This window comes from Pistacia vera, unplaced genomic scaffold (genome assembly GCF_008641045.1).
Source record: "Pistacia vera cultivar Batoury unplaced genomic scaffold, PisVer_v2 Contig138, whole genome shotgun sequence".
Lineage (NCBI taxonomy): Eukaryota > Viridiplantae > Streptophyta > Magnoliopsida > Sapindales > Anacardiaceae > Pistacia > Pistacia vera.
Genome location: NW_022195444.1, coordinates 936,589 through 961,868, shown reverse-complemented (window position 1 = coordinate 961,868; position 25,280 = coordinate 936,589). Strand labels below are relative to the sequence as shown.

General features: G+C 37.1%; 3 pseudogenes; all 3 read left to right on the top strand.

Moving 5' to 3' along the window:
- The first annotated feature begins 2,178 nt into the window (after window positions 1–2,178).
- Window positions 2,179–6,867, top strand: LOC116122828 (annotated as a pseudogene).
- Window positions 6,868–13,326: 6,459 nt separating this feature from the next.
- LOC116122827 lies at window positions 13,327–17,095 on the top strand (annotated as a pseudogene).
- A 1,683-nt stretch (window positions 17,096–18,778) lies between these two features.
- Window positions 18,779–24,280, top strand: LOC116122826 (annotated as a pseudogene).
- Window positions 24,281–25,280: the final 1,000 nt, after the last annotated feature.

Here is a 25,280-nt window from a genome sequence, read left to right as displayed (position 1 = left end):
ATCAAAAAACAAGCCTATCCATATTCCTATAATATATCCTAAAATTCAATATAAGTTAAGAATCTTTTCTAAGTACACAATGTGAAGTTCTACCAATCAACATGTATAACTCCAGTGATGAACTGCATCATCTATATCATGAACTGTGAGTTGTCATGCATATATATATGAGCTGAGGTTTACATAATTGCTGTACGTGATGATTATGGAGACTTTGAAACATTCTATTTTTAATAGGGTTATATTTCAATCCTAATAACATTCCTATTATTTATTTATTAAATTATATATTTATTAAATAGTTTTCCTAAAGATATATAATTTTACATGGAACAAATTGTGGAAGGGTGTGTTCTAAGATTTGAACTTAAAACTTTAAAAAAAAAAAAAAAAAATGAGCAAACCTACTTGATCGTCAGACTAACCTTTTGAGGTTTCTATATAATATATAATTCCATGAATACATGAACGAGATGATGTGGTTGTAGATTCTTTTTCAGGAGTAACGACTTCTAAAGAAAGCGATTAGGTGACGCAGGTCCATAATGTATGTTATCCATAACAATGAATGTCCAGTGACCCAATGAAAGGTTGAGTGTTCGTTTTGCGTGCTTGAAGATACAAACAGACTGATGTTACAGGTAGAGATCGGGTAGTTTCTCCAGGGAATCGCCAATGTTTCATCAATTACAATTCGTATATAATCAATTTGCTTGTTTGCTGCATTTACTCAAATAAAAAGATAGGTGTTGTTCCTGTTACACCTGCTATAGCTGTAACGAAATTTTAACTGTAATATGAAGCTGCTATGTTATCATTTGGTCCTTTATTATGTGTCTATTTTGGTGGTTTTTTAAATTGGTTTTCTTTCTTATTATTGTGCTTTTTCGAGCATGAACTATTGGTGGACATGTTTTAATTAATTTGTTTGCAGAAAGGCAGAAAGCTGGTCATATATACTTAGACCTTTTCTTTCGTAACTATCTTTTTATCTTATTCTTTCTCCAATCAATAATTATATACATATAATTAAGTGTAATCCAGCTTGGTAATTTTCTCCTTTTGTCCAGGTCTAGCCTTAGATTTGACTGTAGACTTAAAAAGTCGCCTAAATTAAAAAAAAAAGAAAAAAGTTGGATACTTTCACATATTATAGATAACGTAAGAGATATCTCTATTTATCCCGTGGAAATTGATTATAATAAAAATATATAATATATGATTGAATAAAATCACAATTATGTAGCAACCACTATGGAGATAAATAAATTTTGAGATATTAAATTTGTTAAGTCAAAGATTTATTTTCTTGTTCAACAACTTTGATATTCTGATATTGATAAAAGAATTTCGATCTTCAAATTCCAATTCAGTTTCTTAAAGATACTCATGTCAGCCTTAATTAATTAATGATAAGAATATTGTGTCTCATCTCGTTGGTATTATTCTTTTCAAAACTGTTAGGTAATCCATGCTTGTCGTAAATTAAAAAATAATCAATTTTGAATGGACCTTTCTTTGCTTCATTATATGAAAAAGAATAAACAGAAACAAACCCTTCGTTTTAAACAATATCCAAATAATACATAAATTACATCTTTCTGGGTCCCCAATTTTATTGAATTTAAGTCGTTTGCATGTTACAGATTCCATATATATCTCATCATCGAGTCAACTACCATAGATCCAAATAAAAACCAATATTGTAATTATATTTATATTTCCCCCATAAACTGAAGAAAAAACAAGCCTATACCAACAAACTGATTAAAAGCTTCTAGAATACAGTTCACAAGATGAAACTGAAGTCAGTAAATAGACAAAAAGAAAATTTTTTATTTTTGAGAGGTTAATTGATTAATAATCAGACAAAGTTCACGTTCATGTATCTAAAAAGTGAAAACTGAAACGTCACGAGATTAATTCTTCATAGGCCATGTTTATATCATTGCTGAGAAAAATATTAAGGAATAAATCATCTTTTCTTATAGTTTTGATTAATCATTATTAGGAATTGTATTTTCTTGTATAGAATTGTTAAACCTATATATTGTACACTTTTATTAATATTGAATATATAATATTTATACAATTCTTAAAAAAATACTACCAACTATGGCCTACACAGAACGTCATGGACGCATATTTGTATATATCTAGTATAGCTTTAATGGCAATATGACTCGTTTCTTCCTTGTTTTTGGAAGTAATATAACGTTTATCGTAAATTTTGTTAGTAGAACGTATAAATAATATAGTATTTTTTTTAATTTCTTGCCTTCGTTTGAGTGCCCTCTGCTAATAGACTGTGAGCAAGAAGTGCAAATAAAGAAATAGATTCGTACGTCCGTGACCACCAATCCACCAGTTCTGAAACTGGTTATATATGATCCAGTTTCTAGTTTTATCGCTTTATAGTTATGGCTGAAATAGTTATTTACTACTGCGCTAATCTTCTCTCTCTTTTTCCCTATTTGTTTCTGTCTGTCATGTTTCTTATCAGTCTGAGAATTGCTATAGCCAGCTCTACACTTAAAACTACCAGCTAAATGGTGGAACTCACTCACTTAATCAATCTGTCGCTCTCTCTCTCTCTCTTTCTCTCTCTCTCTCTAGGTGAGCTGCGTGTATTGTGTTCGATTTAGCTTCGAAATATTAATCGACGTGTACCTCAATCAAATACCCTATTCACTCACATTTAGACGTAAGTTTTCTCTATATAAACGGCTTCATTTTAGAACAAAAACACAAACAAAAAACAAACAAATTAAGCTCTCTTATATACATTCAACATGCCCGCCATTAGAATTTCTCACAACACTTTTCTTTTTCTTCTTCACTTCTTCCAACAACACTTGTTCTGCTTCTTCTTTATCGCTCAACTCTCATTTTGTCCATGTACACTCACGTTCGCCTTTTGCATGCGACCCTCGAAATGGGTTGACGAGGAGTCTGAAGTTCTGTCGGGTATCGGTCCCGATACACGTGAGAGTGAGGGACTTGATCGGCGGTTGACATTGCAGGAGAAGATCAGGCTGCTTTGAACAATGCAGGGCTGTGCCGAGACTTGGAATTAAGGATACGAGTGGTGGTCCGAGGCCCTTCAGGCGTGTCAAAGTGGGGCCGGGGACTAAATTCGGTGGGGGTTCCCGAGGCGCACTAGCTTCCGCAAGTCATCACACCGCTGTTCTTTCATCAATCAATGGGAGGAAATCGGAGGGTATGGATCTTCTCTATCGAACATCTTACATTTTTTATCACAATATTCGATTAATCAAACAAACAAAAGTAATTAGAAAAGTTTGTACTCTCCACCAATGATGCTTTTGGAGAAAGGCAAACATAAATTTTAAGTCAAGTCACACCTATAACCAAATCCGTGAATATCCAATCCATTATTGGTCAAGTGGCACACATGCTATACCTAATTCCTATGAGGACTACTGTTTAATTCATCTAAATTAAGATATATATATAATTTATAAAGGAAACCCACTTCAAAATCACTTCAACAATACCTAACTAATCAGTTTTAGGAAGAATGTCACCATCTAAATATGCTAAACAATTAAAGTAAAGTGAAGGAGTATAGCCATTTATTCAGAGAACCATACCACATGCGCGTCACAACAATTATATATATATATGAATACTACTGCAGAAGTCCCATACCTAGCAATATAATAAATCCATTAACAAATATATGAAATGGGTTGTTAGATTGGCTTTATATATGTGATGAATTTTCAGCTATGAAATCAACATGTCAGAGGCTGAAATAATTATAATATATGGATGGATAGATAAGAGAAAAGGATATTAGTGACTGTATCAACTAAAGCTTTCAACCAAGAATAATAAAATTTTTCAAGTTTTTCAAAAGTTAAACTCGCATGCAACAGTGCAGGAGTCCAACTTGCGAGCATTTACGGTCCATCTCAGTCGGGTCCCATTCCATTAGCCATAAATGAATGGTTTTCCATTTTATTATCTTATCTGCAATCATCTTTAATTGAAAAAAGCTTGAATTAAACGAACGTAACTGATTGATATAGTCTCTTGTTGTTGATGTGGTGGGGGTGTGCAGGTGGTGTCTGATGAAGCAAGAGCGATGTACAATGGAGGAATGGCCGGTTTGACATATTGGGTCCGAATGTGAACATATTTCGGGACCCCAGATGGGGAAGAGGGCAAGAGACTCCTGGTGAGGATCCTGTTTTGGCTGGAAAATATGCAGCCAGTTATGTCAGAGGACTGCAAGGTAACGCTGCGGGAAATAGGCTTAAAGTTGCTGCATGTTGTAAACATACACAGCCATGATCTTGATAACTGGAATGGCGTCGATCGCTATCATTTAATGCTAGGGTAAGAAATTAATTCTTTAATCAATTCATTATCATCTGAAATTAACATTATTATATAATTCATTAATATAAAGTTTGTAGGACCATCCTGGTGGTCCTATGATGTATCGTTTTTATATAGCTGTCAATTAGGGGCTATTTAGTGAGCCTTTTTCACACCGTTAACAATTACTTTCAAGTTAATCAGTACTATAATTGAGTTATACAAAACATTAATTTCATAACTAATAAAGATAAATAGTAATAAAATTGTATTGATATTGATAAGTGTAGGTGAGCAAGCAGGATTTAGAAGACACCTATGATGTGCCATTCAAGTCATGTGTTGTAGAAGGAAAAGTTGCTAGTGTTAGTGCTCTTATAACAAGTCAATGGAAAGCCGAATTGTGTGATCCTGATATTCTCAAGAACACAATCCGTGGCCAATGGAAGCTTAATGGGTGAGTTCCATTTATTTCTATGTGAAAACTCATCAACCTATCAGTTTTGAATATGTTGTTTCATCAAGTTTTCTAACTCTGGTTTTTTTTTTGGCTCTAAACAGTACATTGTCTCAGATTGTTGACTCTGTTGGAGTTCTATATGATACTCAGCACTATACCGACACACCAGAAGAAGCAGCTGCATTTACTATCAAAGCAGGTTAGGAAAAATAATGACACTCTTAATTTGTAATTTGAGAAAAAATTAATTGATTTGGGCGGAGGTGGTGAAGCTTTTGGGCCTTGGGGAAACTTTTGCAGGTTAGATTTGGATTGTGGGCCATTCTGGCACCCACACAGAGGGGGCTGTAAAGAGAGGATTGCTAAAGGAGGAAGATGTTAACCTGGCTTTAGCCAACACAATACGGTCCAAATGAGACGGGCATGTTCGACGGCGAGCCGTCAGCCCAACCCTTTGGAAAACTGGGCCCAGAGATGTTTGCGCTCCAGCCCACCAATTCCTCGCTCTCCAGGCCGCACGACAAGGCATTGTTCTGTGAAGAACTCTAGGCCAACTTTACACTCTCCACTCGGCGTCATCATACTGTAGCAGTCATCGGACCCAACCTATGCTCAGTAAATGCTGATTGCAACTATGCTAGGAGTATATATATACTATGTGATGACAGAGTACTTATTTAATATGGTGTCAAAGTTAATAGTTTCGTACAATTTTTAGGTGTTGCATGTGGTTACACTAGTCCTGTACAGGGGATGCAAGATATGCAAAGACCATCACCAACAGGGGTGCTTAGGCGTTGCTTGCAGAGGGAACCAACAATTTAGAGCTGCCGAGGCAGCAGCCCGCCAGGCCGATGCAACAGTCTTGGTAATGGGCCTGGACCAATCCATAGAGGCAGAATTTAAGGACAGGCCGGACTGCTCTGCCTGGACGCAACAGGAGATTGTAACCAGAGTGTCAAGGGCCCAAGAGGTCCTACAATTTTGGTCTTGATGAGTGGGGCCCCATTGAGTCACATTGCAAAAATGATCCTGTATAGTGCCATTTTGGGGGGTGATCTGGCCAAGCTGGTGGTACTGCATTGCTGATGTTCTGTTTGGAACAACTAATCCAGGTTTCCATTTAACAGAAGTTAAATGTCTTCAGTAAAAGCAAATGTATCTATTAATTCACTTTACTTTCTATATCCAGGAGGAAAGCTGCCAATGACATGGTATCCACGACTATTTAGCTAAGGTCCCATGACAGATATGGGCATGAGAGCAAACCATCAAGAGGCTATCCTGGAAGGACTTATCGATTCTCTTAGGGCATGTTGTGTTCCCATTTGGTCATGGAAGAGCTACACTAAATTGCTCACAATTAGCCATTGCTCCAAAAGAAGTGTCAATTCCTCTTGCACCAAGTCTCATGCATCAAAAACTCCAGTGTCTCAAGCAATGCCATCAGGGTCAAACATACAAATTGCAATAAACTCTCATTAGGTTTCCATGTCGATGTTAAAAACACCGGCTCCATGGATGGGACACATACCCTTCTTGTTTTCTCGACGCCACCGGCTGGAAAATGGTCTGCAAGTAAGCAACTGATAGGCTTTGAGAAAATTCCATATTGCAGCTGGATCACAGCATAGTGTTAAGTTTAATGTTGATGTGTGCAAACACCTAAGTATTGCTGATCAATTCGGAATTCGAAGAATTCCGATGGGTGAACATAATCTTCACATTGGAGATCTCAAGCATTCAATCTCACTTCAAGCAACTTTGGAGGAGATCAAAACTTAGTAATTCTTTAAAAATTGACAGGAAAAGTTGTCAAATGGTATTAATAGATATACGGTCTAGCTTGCTAGCCTTCTTTCATCACTGCAAAAGCAAGAGGAAGAAGATCATAATATACTAGCACTATCTTAAGTCAACAATACTAGTATTAAAATGTCATTAAAGGGTTTTTACACAATAGGGTATTGAATTCCATTCCATTTTCTTTGCTTCAATGTACCAGCAGCAGATCAAGTTTTGCTGCTACCTGTTTACTGTAACATGTGCTCCAAAAGTACGAGGAGCCATTATTGAAAGAAATAGAATGATGTTTTTATCCATGGCCTCCTTGCCAGTTGCCACAGATTAATAGCCTTGCCTCGTCCATGGCTACTTTAGTGGCTATTGTTTAATTACTTTGATTTTTTTTTTTTTCTCTTTTTTATTAATAAATACTCTCTATATAACATGAACGAATCACTAATTAAGGTCTATCCGCAAAAGGAAGGTATAATAAATAAAAAAAATCCCATAAAAAGAGGAGAGATTTATAGATGGAAAATATTTGAGGGAACCGTGAATGTTTTCACATGTAAATATGTACGGATTGGGGTTGCCCTATGGACCAACTGATGTTGATAGCTTAACCTTATTCTTACCAACCTTCTCTCGTATTCTCTCTTCTTATTGGTTGATTGTCTTTCCACTAATTAATTTATTAATTAATTAATTACCATATGTATCTAACGTCTTAACTTCCTGTAAATATATTCTCATCTCCCCTCTTCACTCAACCCTCCCCCTTATTCTTGATATCTCTTTCTCTCTTTTTATCTCTTCAATTTATACAATCATTTATACAATTCTTAAAAAAATAGTACCAACTATAGCCTACAGAACGTCATGGACGCATATTTATATATATCTAGTATAGCTTTAATGGCAATATGACTCGTTTCATCCTTCTTTTTGATAGTAATATAACCTTTTATCGTAAAATTTTGTTAGATGAACGTATAAATAATATAGTGTTTTTTTTAATTTCTTGCCTTCGTTTGAGTGCTCTCTGCTAATATGACTGTGAGCAAGAAGTGCAAATAAAGAAATAGATTCGCACGTCCGTGACCTGTGAGGCCGTGACCACCAATCCACCATCTTCTGAAACTGTTTATATATGTATCCAGTTTTTAGTTTTATCTGCTTTATAGTTGTGGCTGAAATAGTTATTTATACTGAGCTATCTTCTCTGTCCTTTTTCCCTTTTTGTTTCTGTCTGCCATTGTTTTCTTAATCAGTCTTACCTAATTGCTATAGCCAGCTCTATCACTATTAAAACTAACAGCTAAAGGCGTGTTAAACTCACTCAGTTACTCATCAATCTGTCTCTCTCTCTCTCTCTCTTTAGAGTGAGGCTGCGTGTATTATGTTTGATTTAGCTTCGAAATATCAATCGACGTGTAACCTCAATCAAATACCCTATTCACTCACATTTAGACGCTAGCTTTTTCTCTATATAAACGGCTTCATTTTAGNGCTCTCAGATCAAGCTCTCCAAGCTTTCTGATAGAGTAATGCACTCAGATCAAGCTTGCCATGCTTTTTGATCGAGCAATGCTTTCAGTTCAAGCTCTCCGCGCTTTCTAATCGAGCTATGCTCTCAAATCAAGCTCTTCAAGCTTTTGGATCGAGCAATGCTCTCAGATCAAGCTCTCAATACTTTCTGATCAAACTATGCCCTCAAATCAAGCTCTTCAAGCTTTTGGATCGAGCAATGCTCTCAGATCAAGCTCTCAATGCTTTCTGATCGAGCAATATTCTCATATCAAGCTTTCCAAGCTTTTTGATTGAGCAATGCTCTCAAATCAAGCTCTCCATGCTTTCTGATTGAGCAATGCTCTCAGATCAACCTTTCCAAGCTTTCTGATCGAGTAATGCACTCAGATCAAGCTCGCTATACTTTCTGATCGAGCTATGCTTTCAAATCAAGCTCTCCAAGCTTTCTGATCGAGCCATCGTCTCAGATCAAACTCTTTATGCTTTCGGATCGAGCAATGCTCTTAGATCAAGCCCTCCATGTTTTCTAATCGAGCTATACTCTCAGATCAAGCGCTATATGCTTTCTGATTGAGCTGTGCTCTCAGATCAAGCTCTCCATGCTTTCTGATCGAGCTATGCTCTTAGATCAAGCTCTCCATGCTTTCTGATCGAGCTATGCTCTCAGATCAAGCTCTCTATACTTTTAGATCGAGCTATGTTCTCAGATCAAGCTCTCCGCTCTTTCTAATCGAACTCCTCGCACTCTCAAATTGAGCTCCTTATGCTCTTTGATTAATCTCATAAGCTCACTCATTCACTTGAGATCAAGTGTTCAAGATCTCTCAGATCTCTTGGATCGTGGCAAGCATAGTTCAAGTTCTTCAATTCGAGAGAGCAGCCTATAATGCGACAACCATCCAGATCAGAGACATGAGTTTTTTAGGGGCGATTACTCACTCCAAACACTGGGGGCCTATTCTTGTGCAGTTAATCCGGAGAGGCTAATTTCCTATTAGGAGAGAAGATATTTAGATTTGCTCAATTTGAAAGGAAGATGTTTAGATTGACTTAGATTCCAACTAAGGTAGCTGAAGATCATGCAACATCCTAATCCTACGTATTTGAATCTTATCTCAACTCTATCATCTAAATGGGTGCTATATAAACCCACCATAACTTTTTTTCAAGGGGGCTGGGCAAGTGTTTAAAGTAAATTTTTCTATGAATTATATTGTTCTTTGTAAGCTCTCAAAAACAATAAGATAATAGTAGACGTAGGCTAAGTTTTAACTTGCCCAACCATTTTAAAAATCTCTCTGCCATTTATTTTATTGCATTTATTATTCATCCACTGTTGGTTATTCGTAATCACGTGCACATCCATTCCGGTTCCAACATGGTCAATCGGAATTCTCTGGTTGGTGCAGATTTCTGTATCAACAATCTGTAATCTCCCTCGGTAAGGAAACACAATATCACCACTTCAAGTAAGGAAATGAAATATCTTATAATAATGTTTGTAATCTTTCTGCGTAAAATATCAACCTTCCATATTTGCATGTCAACATTTTTTAATTCTTATTTGAGTTTAATTCAATAATACCAAAAACAATTAATATATATATTTAATTTCTTACAAAATTCAAGTCCAAATATTGCATGAAACTAAACTATAAGCTACGTACAGTATATCGTATATGGTTAGACTGTACAGATACCAATTTTTAGTATCAAATTAAACTATTCATATTGTACAGTGTATGAATAATTAATAAATATATGTTACGTATTAGGATATAAAGAGAATTTTGGTTTGGTAAGTAAGTTTGGAAGGTGAAGAAGATAAGGCGAGATGAGAATGAGGTTCAAATTGGTTACATGGCAGGATAATCTGCGTCTATCTCATATGTCAATTCATAGTATATTTTTAAGGATAAGAATAAATATCATAATCCATTAAAAAAATATATGTAAAATTGTAGGTCCACGCCATTGTTGTAGCAGCTGCTAGCTTAAATGCAGCTCTCCATAATATCCATATAATAATATCCAATTTGCATGGATGATCTTTCTGATAAAATTTTCCCAATCATTCTCATCCAGAAGTCAGAAATGTGACCCAATTTATTCCGAGACAGATTGGTTTTATCCATCTTGTTTTCCATCAGCAGTCATTTAGGATTTATTTTGGCCACATCTCCAACCAATCAATCAGCTTCTCTTATTCATTTCTTTGCAAATTGTCTTGTCTATTCCAAGCTAAGTAAAGTACCCCACCTGTTGATGAACCCATGATTTGAATTAACTCAAAGTCTTAAGGTAATTGAATCGAGTTGGCGTTGGTTGGCAATGGCCACAAGCAAACTCCTGGACAACACCTTTTTGTTTGTTATATCAATAAACAAGCCTATCCATATTCCTATAATATATCCTAAAATTCAATTATAAGTTAAGAATCTTTTCTAAGTACACTATGTGAAGTTCTACCAATCACATGTACTTAACTCCAGTGATGAACTGCATCATCTATATCATGAACTGTGAGTTGTCGTATATATATATATGAGCCGAGTTTTACATACTTGCTGTTACGTGATGATTATGGAGACTTTGAAACATTCTATTTTTTAATAGGGTTTATATTTCAATTCCTAATAACATTCCTATTATTTTATTTTTATTTATAATTATATTATTTATTAAATAGTTTTCCTAAAGATATATAATTTTACATGGAACAAATTGTGGAAGGTGTGGTTCTAAGATTTGAACTTAAAAACTTTAAAAAAAAAAAAAAAAAATGAGCAAACCTACTTGATCGTCAGACTAACCTTTTGAGGTTTCTATATAATATATTAATTCCATGAATACATGAACGAGATGATGTGGTTGTAGATTCTTTTTCATGGAGTAACGACTTCTTAAAGAAAGCGATTAGGTGACGCAGAGTCCATAATGTTATGTTATCCATAACAATGAAGGTCCCAGTGACCCACATGAAAGGTTGAGTGTTCGTTTTGTGTTGCTTGAAGATACAAACAGACTGATGTTACAGGTAGAGATCGGGGTAGTTTCTCCAGGAAAATCGCCAATGTTTCATCAATTCAAATTCGTTATATAATCAGTTTGCTTGTTTGCTGCATTTATACTCAAATAAAAAGATAGTTGTTGTTCCTGTTACACCTGCTATAGCTGTAACGAAATTTTAACTGTAATATGAAGCTGCCTATGTTATCATTTGGTCCTTTATTATGGTCTATTTTGGTGGCTTTTTTAAATTGGTTTTCTTTCTTATTATTTTGTGCTTTTTTCGATGCATGAACTTATTGGTGGACATGTTTTAATTAATTTGTTTGGAGAAAGCTGGTCATATATACTTTAGACTTTTTCTTTTCGTAACTATCTTTTTATCTTATTCTTTTCTCCAATCAATAATTATTATACTATAATTAAGTCGTAATCCAGCTTGGTAATTTTCTCCTTTGTCAAGGTCTAGCCCTTAGATTTGACTGTAGACTTAAAAAGTCGCCTATAAATTAAAAAAAAAAAGAAAAAAGTTGGATACTTTCACATATAAGATAACGTAAGAGATATCTCTATTTTATCCCGTGGAAATTGATTATATATAAAATAATATAATATATGATTGAATAAAATCACAATTATGTAGCAACCACTATTGGAGATAAATAAATTTTGAGATATTAAAATTTTGTAAGTCAAAGATTTATTTTCTTGTTCAACAACTTTGATATTCTGATATTGATAAAAGAATTTCGATCTTCAAATTCAATTCAGTTTCTTAAGATACTCATGTCATGCTTAATTAATTAATGATAAGAATTTGTGTCTCATTCGTTGGTATTATTTCTTTTCAAAACTGTTAGGTAATCCATGCTTGCTGTAAATTAAAAAATAATCAATTTTGAATGGACCTTTCTTCTGCTTCATTATATGAAAAAGAATAAACAAGAACAAACCCTTCTGTTTTAATACAATATTAAAATAATACATAAATATACATCTTTCTGGGTCCCCAATTTTATGAATTTAAGTCGTTTTGCATGTTACAGATTCCATATATATCTCATCATCGAGTCAACTACCATATGATCCAAATAAAAACCAATATTGTAATTAATATTTATATTTCCCCTATAAATCTGAAGAAAAAACAAGCCTATACCAACAAACTGATTAATAAGCTTCTAGAATACAGTTCACAAGATGAAACTGAAGTCAGTAAATAGACAAAAAGAAAAAATTATTTATTTTTGAGAGGTTAATTGATTAATAATCAGACAAAAGTTCACGTTCATGTATCTAAAAGTGAAAACTGAAACGTCACGAGATTAATTCTTCATAGGCTTTTATATCATTGCTGAGAAAAATATTAAGGAATAAAATCATCTTCCTAGTTTTGATTAATCATTATTAGGAATTGTATTTTCTTGTATAGAATATGTTAAAACTATATATTGTACACTTTTTATAATATTGAATATATAACATTATACAATTCTTAAAAAAATACTACCAACTATGGCTACAGAACGTCATGGACGCATATTTGTATATATCGTATAGTTAATGGCAATATGACTCGTTTTTCCTTGTTTTGAAGTAATATAACGTTTTATCGTAAAATTTTGTTAGATGAACGTATAAATAAATAGTATTTTTTTTTAATTTCTTGCCTTCGTTTGAGTGCCCTCTGCTAATTGACTGTGAGCAAGAAGTGCAAATAAAGAAATAGATTCGATCGTCCGTGACACACATCCACCATGTTCTGAAAATGTGTTATATATGTATCCAGTCTAGTTTTATCTGCTTTATAGTTATGGCTGAAATAGTTATTTACTACTGCGCTAATCTTCTTTCCTCCTTTTTCCCTATTTGTTTCTGTGTCATGGTTTTATCAGTCTGAGCTAATTGCTATAGCCAGCTCTATCACTCTTAAAACTACCAGCTAAATGCGTGTTAAACTCACTACTTAATCATCAATCTGTCGCTCTCTCTCTCTCTCTTTCTCTCTCCTCTCTTAGAGTGAGGCTGCGTGTAATGTGTTCGATTTAGCTTCGAAATATTAATCGACGTGTAACCTCAATCAAATACCCTATTCACTCACATTAGACGTAAGTTTTTCTCTATATAAACGGCTTCATTTTAGAACAAAAACACAAACAAAAAAAAACAAATTAAGCTCTTATTATACTATCAACATGCCCCCATTCAGAATTTCAACAAACACTTTTCTTTTCTTCTTCACTTCTCCAACAACACTTGTTCTGCTTCTTCTTCTATCGCTCAACTCTCATTTTGTCCATGTACACTCACGTTCGCCTTTTGCATGCGACCCTCGAAATGGGTTGACGAGGAGTCTGAAGTTCGTCGGGTATCGGTCCCGATACACGTGAGAGTGAGGGACTTTCGGCCGGTTGACATTGCAGGAGAAGATCAGGCGCTTGTGAACAATGCGCGGGCTGTGCCGAGACTTGGAATTCAAGGATACGAGTGGTGGTCCGAGGCCCTCATGGCGGTCAAATGTGGGTCCGGGGACTAAATTCGGTGGGGCGTTCCGGGGCCACTACTTCCCGCAAGTCATCACCACCGCTGCTTCTTTCCATCAAATGTGGGAGGAAATCGGACGGGTTGGATCTTTCTCTATCGAACATCTTACTTTTTATCAACATATTCGATTAATCAACAACAAAAGTAATTAGAAAAGTTTGTACTCTCCACCAATGATGCTTTGGAGAAAGGCAAACATAAATTTTAAGTCAAGTCACACCTATCAAATCCGAATTATCCAATCCATATTGGTCAAGTGGACACATGCTATACTAATTCCTATGAGGACTACTGTTTTCTTAAATAAGAATTATATATAATTTATAAAGGAAACCCACTTCAAAATCACTTCAACAATACCTAACTAATCAGTTTTAGGAAGAAGTCACCATCAAATATGCTAAACAATTAAGTAAAAGTGAAAGGAGTAACCATTTATCAGAGAACCATACCACATGCGCGTCACAACAATTATTATATTAAATTGAATACTACTTGCAGAAGTCCCATTACTAGCAATATAATAAATCCATTAAACAAATATATGAAATGGGTTGTTAGATTTGGCTTATATATGTGATGAAATTTCAGCTATGAAATCACATGTCATGAGGCTGAAATAATTATAATATATGGATGAGATAAGAGAAAAGGATATTAGTGACTGTATCAACTAAAGCTTTCAACCAAGAATAATAAAATTTGTCAAGTTTTTCATAAAAGTTAAACTCGCATGCAACAAGTGGCAGGAGTCCAACTTGCGAGCATTTACGGTCCTCCTCAGTCGGGTCCATTCCATTTAGCCATAAATGAATGGTTTTCCATTTATTATCTTATCTGCAATCATCTTTAATGAAAAAAGCTTGAATTAAACGAAAGATAACTGTTGAATAGTCTCTTGTTGTTGATGTTGGGGGGGGTGTGCAGGTGGTGGCTGATGAAGCAAGAGCGATGTACATGGAGGAATGGCCGGTTTGACATATTGGAGTCCGAATGTGAACATATTCGGGACCAGATGGGGAAGAGGGCAAGAGACCTGGTGAGGATCCTGTTTTGGCTGGAAAATATGCAGCCAGTTATGTCAGAGGACTGCAAGGTAACGCTGCGGGAAATAGGAGTAAGTTGCTGCATGTTGTAAACATTACCAGCCTATGATCTTGTAACTGGAATGGCGTCGACGCTATCATTTTAATGCTAGGGTAAGAAATTTAATTCTTTAATCACATTATATCTGAAATTAACATTATTATATAATTCATTAATAAAGTTTGTAGGACCATCGGTGGTCCTATGGTCGTTCTTATATAGCTGTCAATTAGGGGCTATTTTAGTGAGCCTTTTTCACACCGTTAACAATTACTTTCAAGTTAATCAGTACTATAATTGATATACAAAACATTAATCATAACTAATAAAGAAAATATGTAATAAAATTGTATTGATATGAAAGTGTAGGTGAGCAAGCAGGATTTAGAAGACACCTATGATGTGCCATTCAAGTCATGTTGTAGAAGGAAAAGTTGCTATGTGATGTGTCTTATAATCAAGTCAATGGAAAGCCGACTTGTGCTGATCCGATATTCTCAAGAAACACAATCCGTGGCCAATGGAAGCTTAATGGGTGAGTTCCATTTTATTTCTATGTGGAAAACTCATCATACCCTATCAGTTTGAATATGTTGTTTCATCAAGTTTTCAACTCTGGTTTTTTTTTTTGGCTCTAAACAGATACATTGTCTCAGATTGTGACTCGTTGGAGTTCATATTGATACTCAGCACTAACGACACACCAGAAGAAGCAGCTGCATTTACTATCAAAGCAGGTTAGGAAAAATAATGACACTTTAATTTGTATATTTGAGAGAAAAAATTAATTGATTTGGGCGGAGGTGTTGAAGCTTTTGCGCTTGGGGAAACTTTTGCAGGCTTAGATTTGGATTGTGGGCCATTCCGGCACTCACACAGAGGGGGCTGTAAAGAGAGGATTGCTAAAGGAGGAAGATGTTAACCTGGCTTTAGCCAACACAATAACGGTCCAAATGAGACTGGGCATGTTCGACGGCGAGCCGTCAGCCCAACAGGAAAACTGGGCCCAAGAGATGTTTGCGCTCCAGCCCACCAATTCCTCGCTCTCCAGGCCGCACGACAAGGCATTGTTCTGTTGAAGAACTCTAGGCCAACTACATCTCTCACTCGGGGTCATCATACTGTAGCAGTCATCGGACCCAACTCTGATGCTACAGTAACTATGATTGGCAACTAGCAGGTATGATTATATAATATGTGATGACAGAGTAATTATTAATATGGTGTCAAAGTAATAGTTTCGTACAATTTTTAGGTGTTGCATGTGGTTACACTAGTCCTGGACAGGGGATTGCAAGATATGCAAGACCATTCCCCAACAGGGGGCTTAGGCGTTGCTTGCAGAGGGAAACAACAATTTGAAGCTGCCGAGGCAGCAGCCCGCCAGCCAGGCGATGCAACAGTCTTGGTAATGGGCCTGGACCAACCATAGAGGCAGAATTTAAGGACAGGGCCGGACTGCTCTTGCCGACATGCAACAGGAGCTTGGTAACCAGAGTGTCAAGGGCCTCAAGAGGTCCTACAATTTTGGTCTTGATGAGTGGTGGCCCCATTGATGTCACATTTGCTAAAAATGATCCTCGTATCAGTGCCATTTTGTGGGTTGGTTATCCTGGCAAGCTGGTGGTACTGCCATTGCTGATGTTCTGTTTGGAACAACTAATCCAGGTTTCCATTTAACAGAAGTTAAAGTGTCTTCAGTAAAAGCAAATGTATCGTCTTATTAATTCACTTTACTTTTCTATATCCAGGAGGAAAGCTGCCAATGACATGGTATCCACAGAACTATTTAGCTAAGGTCCCCATGACAGATATGGGCATGAGAGCAAACATCAAGAGGCTATCCTGGAAGGACTTATCGATTCTATAAGGGCAAGTTGTGTCCCATTTGGTCATGGAATGAGCTACACTAAATGCTCACATTTAGCCATTGCTCCAAAAGAAGTGTCAATTCCTCTTGCACCAAGTCTCTATCCATCAAAACTCCAGTGTCTCAAGCAATGCCATCAGGGTCAAACATACAAATTGCAATAAACTCTCATTAGGTTTCCATGTCGATGTTAAAAACACCGGCTCCATGGATGGGACACATACCCTTCTTGTTTTCTCGACGCCCACGGCTGGAAGGTCTGCAAGTAAGCAACTGAGGCTTTGAGAAAATCCATATTGCAGCTGGATCACAGCATAGTGTAAGTTTAATGTTGATGTGTGCAAACACCTAAGTATGCTGATCAATTCGGAATTCGAAGAATTCCGATGGGGAACATAATCTTCACAGGAGATCTCAAGCATTCAATCTCACTTCAAGCAACTTTGGAGGAGATCAAAACTTAGTAATTCTTAAAAATTGACAGGAAAAAGTTGTCAATGGTATTAATAGATATACGGTTTAGTGTAGTCCTTCTTTCATCACTGCAAAGCAAGAGGAAGAAGATCATATATACTAGCACTATCTTAAGTCAACAATACTAGTATTAAATGTCATTAAAGGGTTTTTACACAATAGGTATTGAATTCCATTCATTTTCTTTGTCCATGTACCAGCAGCAGTCAAGTTTTGCTGCTACTGTTTACTGTAACAGTGCTCCAAAAGTACGAGGAGCCATTATTGAAAGAAATAGAATGATGTTTTATCCATGGCCTCCTTGCCAGTTGCCACAGATTAATAGCCTTGCCTCGTCCATGGCTACTTTATGGCTATTGAATTACTTTGATTTTTTTTTTTTCTCTTTTATTAATAAATACTCTCTATATAACATGAACGAAACACTAATTAAGGTCTATCGCAAAGGAAGGTATAATAAATAAAAAAAATCCCATAAAAAGAGGAGAGATTTATAGATGGAAAATATTTGAGGAACCGGGAATGTTTTCACATGTAAAATGTACGGATGGGTTGCCTATGGACAACTGAGTTGATAGCTTAACCTTATTCTTACCAACCTTCTCTCGTATTCTTCTTCTTATTGGGTGATTGTCTTTCCACTAATTAATTTATTAATAAAATTACCATATGTATCTAACGTCTAACTTCCTGAAATATATTCTCATCTCCCTCTTCACTCAACCCTCCCCCTATTCTGTATCTCTTTCTCTCTTTTTTCTTCAATTTATACAATCATTTATACATTCTTAAAAAATAGTACAATATAGCCTACAGAACGTCATGGACGCATATTTATATATATCTAGTATGCTTTAATGGCAATAGACTCGTTTCATCCTTCTTTTGATAGTAATATAACCTTTTATCGTAAAATTTTGTTAGATGAACGTATAAATAATATAGTGTTTTTTTTAATTTCTTGCCTTCGTTTGAGTGCTCTCTGCTAATATGACTGTGAGCAAGAAGTGCAAATAAAGAAATAGTTCGCACGTCGGACCTGTGAGGCGTGACCACCAATCCACCATCTTCTGAAACTGTTTATATATGTATCCAGTTTTTAGTTTCTGCTTTATAGTTGTGCTGAAATAGTATTTATACTGAGCTATCTCTCTGTCCTTTTCCTTTTTTTTGTTTCTGTCTGCCATTGTTTTCTTAATCAGTTATACCTATTGCTATAGCAGCTATCACTATTAAAACTAACAGCTAAAGGGTGTTAAACTCACTCAGACTCATCAATCTGTCTCTCTTCTCTCTCTTTTAGAGTGAGGCTGCGTGTATTATGTTGTTTAGTTCGAAATATCATGACGTGTAACCTCAATCAATACCCTATTCACTCACATTTAGACGCTAGCTTTTCTCTATATAAACGGTTCATTTTAGAACAAAACACATAAACAAAAACAAACAAATTAAGCTCTCATTGTATTAATCAACATGCCCGCCATTCAGAATTTCATCAGCACTTTTCTTTTCTTCTTCACTTCTCCCAACAACACTTGTTCTGCTTCTTCTCTATCGCTCAACTCTCTTGTGTTCATGTACACTCACGTTCACCCTTTGCGTGCGACCCTCGAAATGGGTTGACGAGGATCTGAAGTTCTGTTGGGTATCGGTCCAGAACACGTGAGAGTGAGGGACTGATCGCCGGCTGACATTGCAGGAGAAGATCAGGCTGCTTGTGAACAATGCAGCGGCTGTGCCGAGACTTGGAATTCAAGGATACGAGTGGTGGTCCGAGGCCCTTCATGGCGTGTCAAATGTGGGTCCGGGGACTAAATTCGGTGGGGCCTTCCCGAGGGCCACTAGCTTCCCTCAAGTCATCACCACCGCTGCTTCTTTCAATCAATCAATGTGGGAGGAAATCGGACGGGTATGGATCTTTCTCTATCAAACATCTTACATTTTTTATCAACATATTCCATTAATTAAACAAACAAAGTGTTATGCCTAAAAAGTCAGCTATGTCAGCTCAACAAGTACCTAAAAGACAAATTATACTTACTGTCAAGTCTATATCACTTTAAAGATACCTTATACCAACTCTATCTCATTTTAAGAGAAGAACAGATGAAAGCTTTCTATATGTTAAGGTAACTTGCAAAACACTCATTACATTGACCTCAAAGATATGTAAATTGACACTTCTCTTCACGAAAAGGGGGTTAGGCATATGAGAGTTAGGCATAAATTTGAGTTTCATTCTTTCTCTCTACAAAGCAAAGTATTTCTTCATCTTTATATGTCTTACGGGCAATATCTTAGAAATAGTCAGAGAACAATAAAATAATAGTGGATGTAGGATTCGCTTTAAGCATCCGAACCACTATAAAAACCTCTCTTGTCAGTCTATTATTTATGTTTTCTGCAACATATATAATCTCAGCACCATATTCTAATCTTATGATCCATCCCGTGTAATTTCTAAGACTTGCTTAGCACTTTGCCCTTGTGAGTCGTTGGTGTCCAAAATCAAGCATCAACAGTTTGGTGGCCCATGTAAGTCTCAAACCTGCATCCAAGCTCCCCAATGACATGGCCAAATCGCAGATCGCACGTATCAGAGTTCTCCAATGGCGTGGCCAGATCGCAGATCGCACGCGTTAGAGTTCTCCGATCGCGTGGCCAGATCGCAGATAGCACGCGTCAGAGTTCTCCGATCGCGTGGCCAGATTGCACGCATCAGAGTTCTCCGATCGCGTGGCTAGATCATCAATTGCATGCGTCAAAGTTCTCCGATTGCGTGGCCTGATCGTTGATCGCATGTGTTAGAGCTCTTCGATCGCGTGGCCAGATCGCTGATCGCACGCTCAAATTGTCATGATCTTTAACTTCAAATCACTGATCTTTAGCTCTCCGATCGCGTGGCCAAATCGCAGATCACATGTGTTAGAGTTCTCTGATCGTGTGGCTAGATCGCAGATCGCACGCAGCAGAGTTCTCTGATCGCGTGGCCAGATCGCATATCGCACGCGTCAGAGTTCTCCGATCGTGTGGCTAGATCGTCGATCGCACGCGTTAGAGCTCTCCGATTGCGTGGTCAGATCGTTGATCGCATGCTCAGATCATCTTGATCCTCAGATTCAGATCGCTGATCTTTAGCTCTCCGATCGTATGGCCAGATCGTTGATCGCACGCTTAGATCGTCCTGATCTTTAGCTTTAGATCACTGATCTTTAGCTCCCCGATCACGTGGTCAGATTGTAGATTGGATGTTCGGATCGCCCAGAGCGCAGATAACACGCTCAAATCATCTGGATTGCGCGTTCAAGGTTGTTAAGATCACGCGTTCAGATAATTTTGATCGCGCTTCCCAGTGCCCAGATCGCGATTAGATCGTTGATCTCTCATTCTCAGATCAAGCTTCGCGCTTTCTGATTGAATTCTTGTTTTGTGATTGAACTCCTTAAACTCTTTGATCTCAAAGAGCTCTCATGCTCTTAGATCGTAAAGAGCTCTCGAGTTCTCAGATCGAGCTCTTTATGCCTCTGATCGAGCTCCTTATGCCCTCAGATTGAGCTCATGAGCTTGCTTGTTTGTTTGAGATCATGTGCATCAGATCGTTCAGATCGCATGCCTCAGACTCTCAGGTCGAGCTCCTATCAAATTGCGGTCAGCTCCTAGTTCTCAAATCACGATCAGCTTTTAGCTCTGATGTTGTGAACAGCTTCAGGTCGTGTTCTCAATTCTCAGGTCGCGATCAGTTCTCAGATCGCGACCAAATGTCAGCGTTAGAAAAAACGTGTAGAAAACTCAAAACAGCCTCAAAACATGCCAAAACAGTGGATTTTGGTCTCGAAAATAGCCCTAACCAAGTTTTCCAATTACCTCGACGTAGAGCTCGGAACAAGCTTTCCGTCGATATCTTACGGGCTCCAAAACTCTTCTCGGATCAAAAGTTATGACTGTTTTAAATTGGCTTATCTGTTTAAGGCCTCTAAGCCGTGCATTTGGGCTTCTGACGTTAGCTCCCTCCAGGAATTCATCTATTGGACATTTCATGTCAGTTATCAGATCGTGCTCAGCTTTGAATTGCTCCAAGCTCTCAGATCGCAATCTTAGCTCTCAGATTGCAATCCTAGCTCTTAGCACCCGATCGTGCCAGGCATAGTTCGAGCTCTTCACTTCGAGACTGCAGCCTACAGTGTGACAGCCATTCAGAAAATTTATTGTTTGCTTTAAAAGTTGCTTGAACTAACTAACTAGTAGCTACAAACTTTCACATATATATAATTGATATAATAAATCCATTAAACAAATATAGAATGGGTTGTTAGATTTGGCTTTATATATGTGATGAATTTTCAGCTATGAAATCAACATGTCATGAGGCTGAAAATAATTATAATATTATGGATGAGAAGAGAAAAGGATATTAGTGACGTATCAACTAAAGCTTTCAACCAAGAAATAAAATTTGTCAAGTTTGTAAAAGTTAAACCTCGCATGCAACAAGTGGCAGGGTCCAACTTGCGAGCATTTACGGTCCATCCTCAGTCGGGTCCCATCCATTTAGCCATAAATGAATGGTTTTCCATTTTATTATTATCTGCAATCATCTTTATTGAAAAAAGCTTGAATTAAACGAACGATAAAATGATTGATATAGTCTCTTGTTGATGTTGGTGGGGGGTGCAGGTGGTGTCTGATGAAGCAAGAGCATGTACAATGGAGGAATGGCCGGTTTGACATATTGGAGTCCGAATGTGAACATATTTCGGGACCAGATGGGGAAGAGGGCAAGAGACTCCTGGTGAGGATCCTGTTTTGGCTGGAAAATATGACGCCAGTTATGTCAGAGGACTGCAAGGTAACGCTGCGGGAAATAGGCTTAAAGTTGCTGCATGTTGTAAACATTACACAGCCATGATCTTGATAACTGGAATGGCGTCGATCGCTATCATTTTAATGCTAGGGTAAGAAATTTAATTCTTAATCAATTCATTTTCATCTGAAATTAACATATTATATAATTCATTAATATAAAGTTGTAGGACCATTGGTGGTCCTATGATGTATCGTTTTCTTATATTAGCTGTCATTAGGGCTATTTTAGTGAGCCTTTTTCACACCGTTAACAATTACTTTCAAGTTATACAGTACTATAATTGAGTATACAAAACATTAATTTCATAATATAAAGATAATATGTATAAAATGTATTGATTTGATAAGTGTAGGTGAGCAAGCAGGATTTAGAAGACACCTATGATGTGCCATTCAAGTCATGTGTTGTGAAGGAAAAGTTGCTAGTGTTATGTGGCTTAATCAAGTCAATGGAAAGCGACTTGTGTGGTCCTGAATCTCAAGAACACAATCCGTGGCCAATGGAAGCTTAATGGGTGAGTTCCATTTTATCTATGTGGAAAAACTCATCAACCCTATCAGTTTTGAATATCGTTGTTTCATCAAGTTTTAACTCTGGTTTTTTTTTTTTGGCTCTAAACAGATACATTGTTCAGATTGGACTCTGTGGAGTTCTATATGATAATCACACTATACCGACACACCAGAAGAAGCAGCTGCATTACTATCAAAGCAGGTTAGGAAAATAATGACACTTTAATTTGTATATTTGAGGAAAAAAAAATTGATTTGGGCGGGGTGTTGAAGCTTTTGGGACTCCTGGGGAAAATTTTGCAGGCTTAGATTTGGATTGTGGGCCTTTCCTGGCACTCCACACAGAGGGGGCTGTAAAGGAGGATTGCTAAAGGAGGAAGATGTTAACCTGGCTTTAGCCAACACAATAACGGTCCAATGAGACTGGGCATGTTCGACGGCGAGCCGTCAGCCCAACCATTTGGAAAACTGGGCCCAAGAGATGTTTGCTCCAGCCCACCAATTCCTCGTCTCCAGGCCGCACGACAAGGCATTGTTCTGTTGAAGAACTCTAGGCCAACTTTACCACTCTCCACTCGGCGTCATCAACTGTAGCAGTCAGCGACCCAACTCTGATGCTACAGTAACTATGATTGGCAACTATGCAGGTATGTATATATATACGTTGATGACAGAGTACTTATTTAATATGGTGTCAAAGTAATGTTTTCACAATTTTTAGGTGTTGCATGTGGTTACACAGTCCTGGACAGGGGATTGCAAGATATGCAAAGCCATTCACCAAAGGGGTGCTTAGGCGTTGTGCAGAGGGAACCAACAATTAGAGCTGCCGAGGCAGCAGCCCGCCAGGCCGATGCAACAGTCTTGGTAATGGGCCTGGACCAATCCAAGAGGCAGAATTTAAGGACAGGGCCGGACTGCTTTGCCTGGACTGCAACAGGAGCTTGTAACCAGAGTGTCAAGGGCCTCAAGAGGTCCTACAATTTTGGTCTTGATGAGTGGTGGCCCCATTGATGTCACATTTGCTAAAAATGATCCTCGTATCAGTGCCTTTGTGGGTTGGTTATCCTGGCCAAGCTGGTGGTACTGCCATTGCTGATGTTCTGTTTGGAACAACTAATCCAGGTTTCCATTTTAACAGAAGTTAAAGTTCTTCAGTAAAAGCAAATGTACTCGTTATTAATTCCTTTACTTTTTCTATATCCAGGAGGAAAGCTGCCCATGACATGGTATCCACAGAACTATTTAGCTAAGGTCCCCTGACAGATATGGGCATGAGAGCAAACCCATCAAGAGGTATCCTGGAAGGATATCGATTTATAAGGGCAATGTTGTGTCCCATTTGGTCATGGAATGAGCTACACTAAATTTGTCACAATTAGCCATTGCTCCAAAAGAAAGTGTCAATTCCTTGCACCAAGTCTCTATGCCATCAAAAACTCCAGGTCTCAAGCAATGCCATCAGGGTCAAACATACAAATTGCAATAAACTTCATAGGTTTCCATGTCGATGTTAAAAACACCGGCTATGGATGGGACACATACCCTTCTGTTTTCTCGACGCCACCGGCTGGAAAATGGTCTGCAAGTAAGCAACGATAGGCTTGGAAAATCCATATGCAGCTGGATCACAGCATAGTGTTAAGTTTAATGTTGATGTGCAAAACACTAAGTATTGCTGATCAATTCGGAATTCGAAGAATTCCGATGGGTGAACATAATCTTCACATGGAGATCTCAAGCATCAATCTCACTTCAAGCAACTTTTGGAGGAGAAAAACTTAGTAATTCTTTAAAAATTGACAGGAAAAAGTGTCAAATGGTTTATAGATATACGGTCTAGCTTGCTAGCCTTCTTTCATCACTGCAAAAGCAAGAGGAAGAGATTATATACTAGCACTATCTAAGTCAACAATACTAGTATTAAAATGTCATTAAAGGGTTTTTACACAATAGGGTATTGAATTCCATTCCATTTTCTTTGCTTAATGTACCAGCAGCAGATCAAGTTTTGCTGCGCACCTGTTTACTGTAACATGTGCTCCAAAAGTACGAGGAGCCATTATTGAAAGAAATAGAATGTGTTTTATCCATGGCCCCTTGCCAGTTGCCACAGATTAATAGCCTTGCCTCGTCCATGGTACTTAGTGGCTATTGTTTAATTACTTGATTTTTTTTTTTCTCTTTTTTTATTAATAAATACTCTTATAACATGAACGAATCACTAATTAAGGTCTATCCGCAAAGGAAGGTATAATAAATAAAAAAAAACTAAAAAGAGGAGAATTTATAGATGGAAATATTTGAGGGAACCGTGAATGTTTCACATGTAAATATGTACGGTTGGTTGCCCTATGGACCAACTGATGTGATGCTTAACCTTATCTTACCAACCTTCTCTCGTATTCTCTCTTCTTATGGTTGATTGTCTTTCCTAATTAATTTATTAATAATAATTACCATATGTATCTAACGTCTAACTTCCTGTAAATAATCTATTCCCCTCTTACTCAACCCTCCCCTTATTCTTGATATCTCTTTCTCTCTTTTTATCTCTTCATTTATACAATCATTTATACAATTCTAAAAAAATAGTACCAACTATAGCCTACAGAACGTCATGGACGCATATTTTATATATCTAGTATAGCTTTAATGGCAATATGACCGTTTCATCCTTCTTTTGATAGTAATATAACCTTTTATCGGAAAATTTTGTTAGATGAACGTATAAATAATATAGTGTTTTTTTTAATTTCTTGCCTCGTTTGAGTGCCTCTGCTAATATGACTGTGA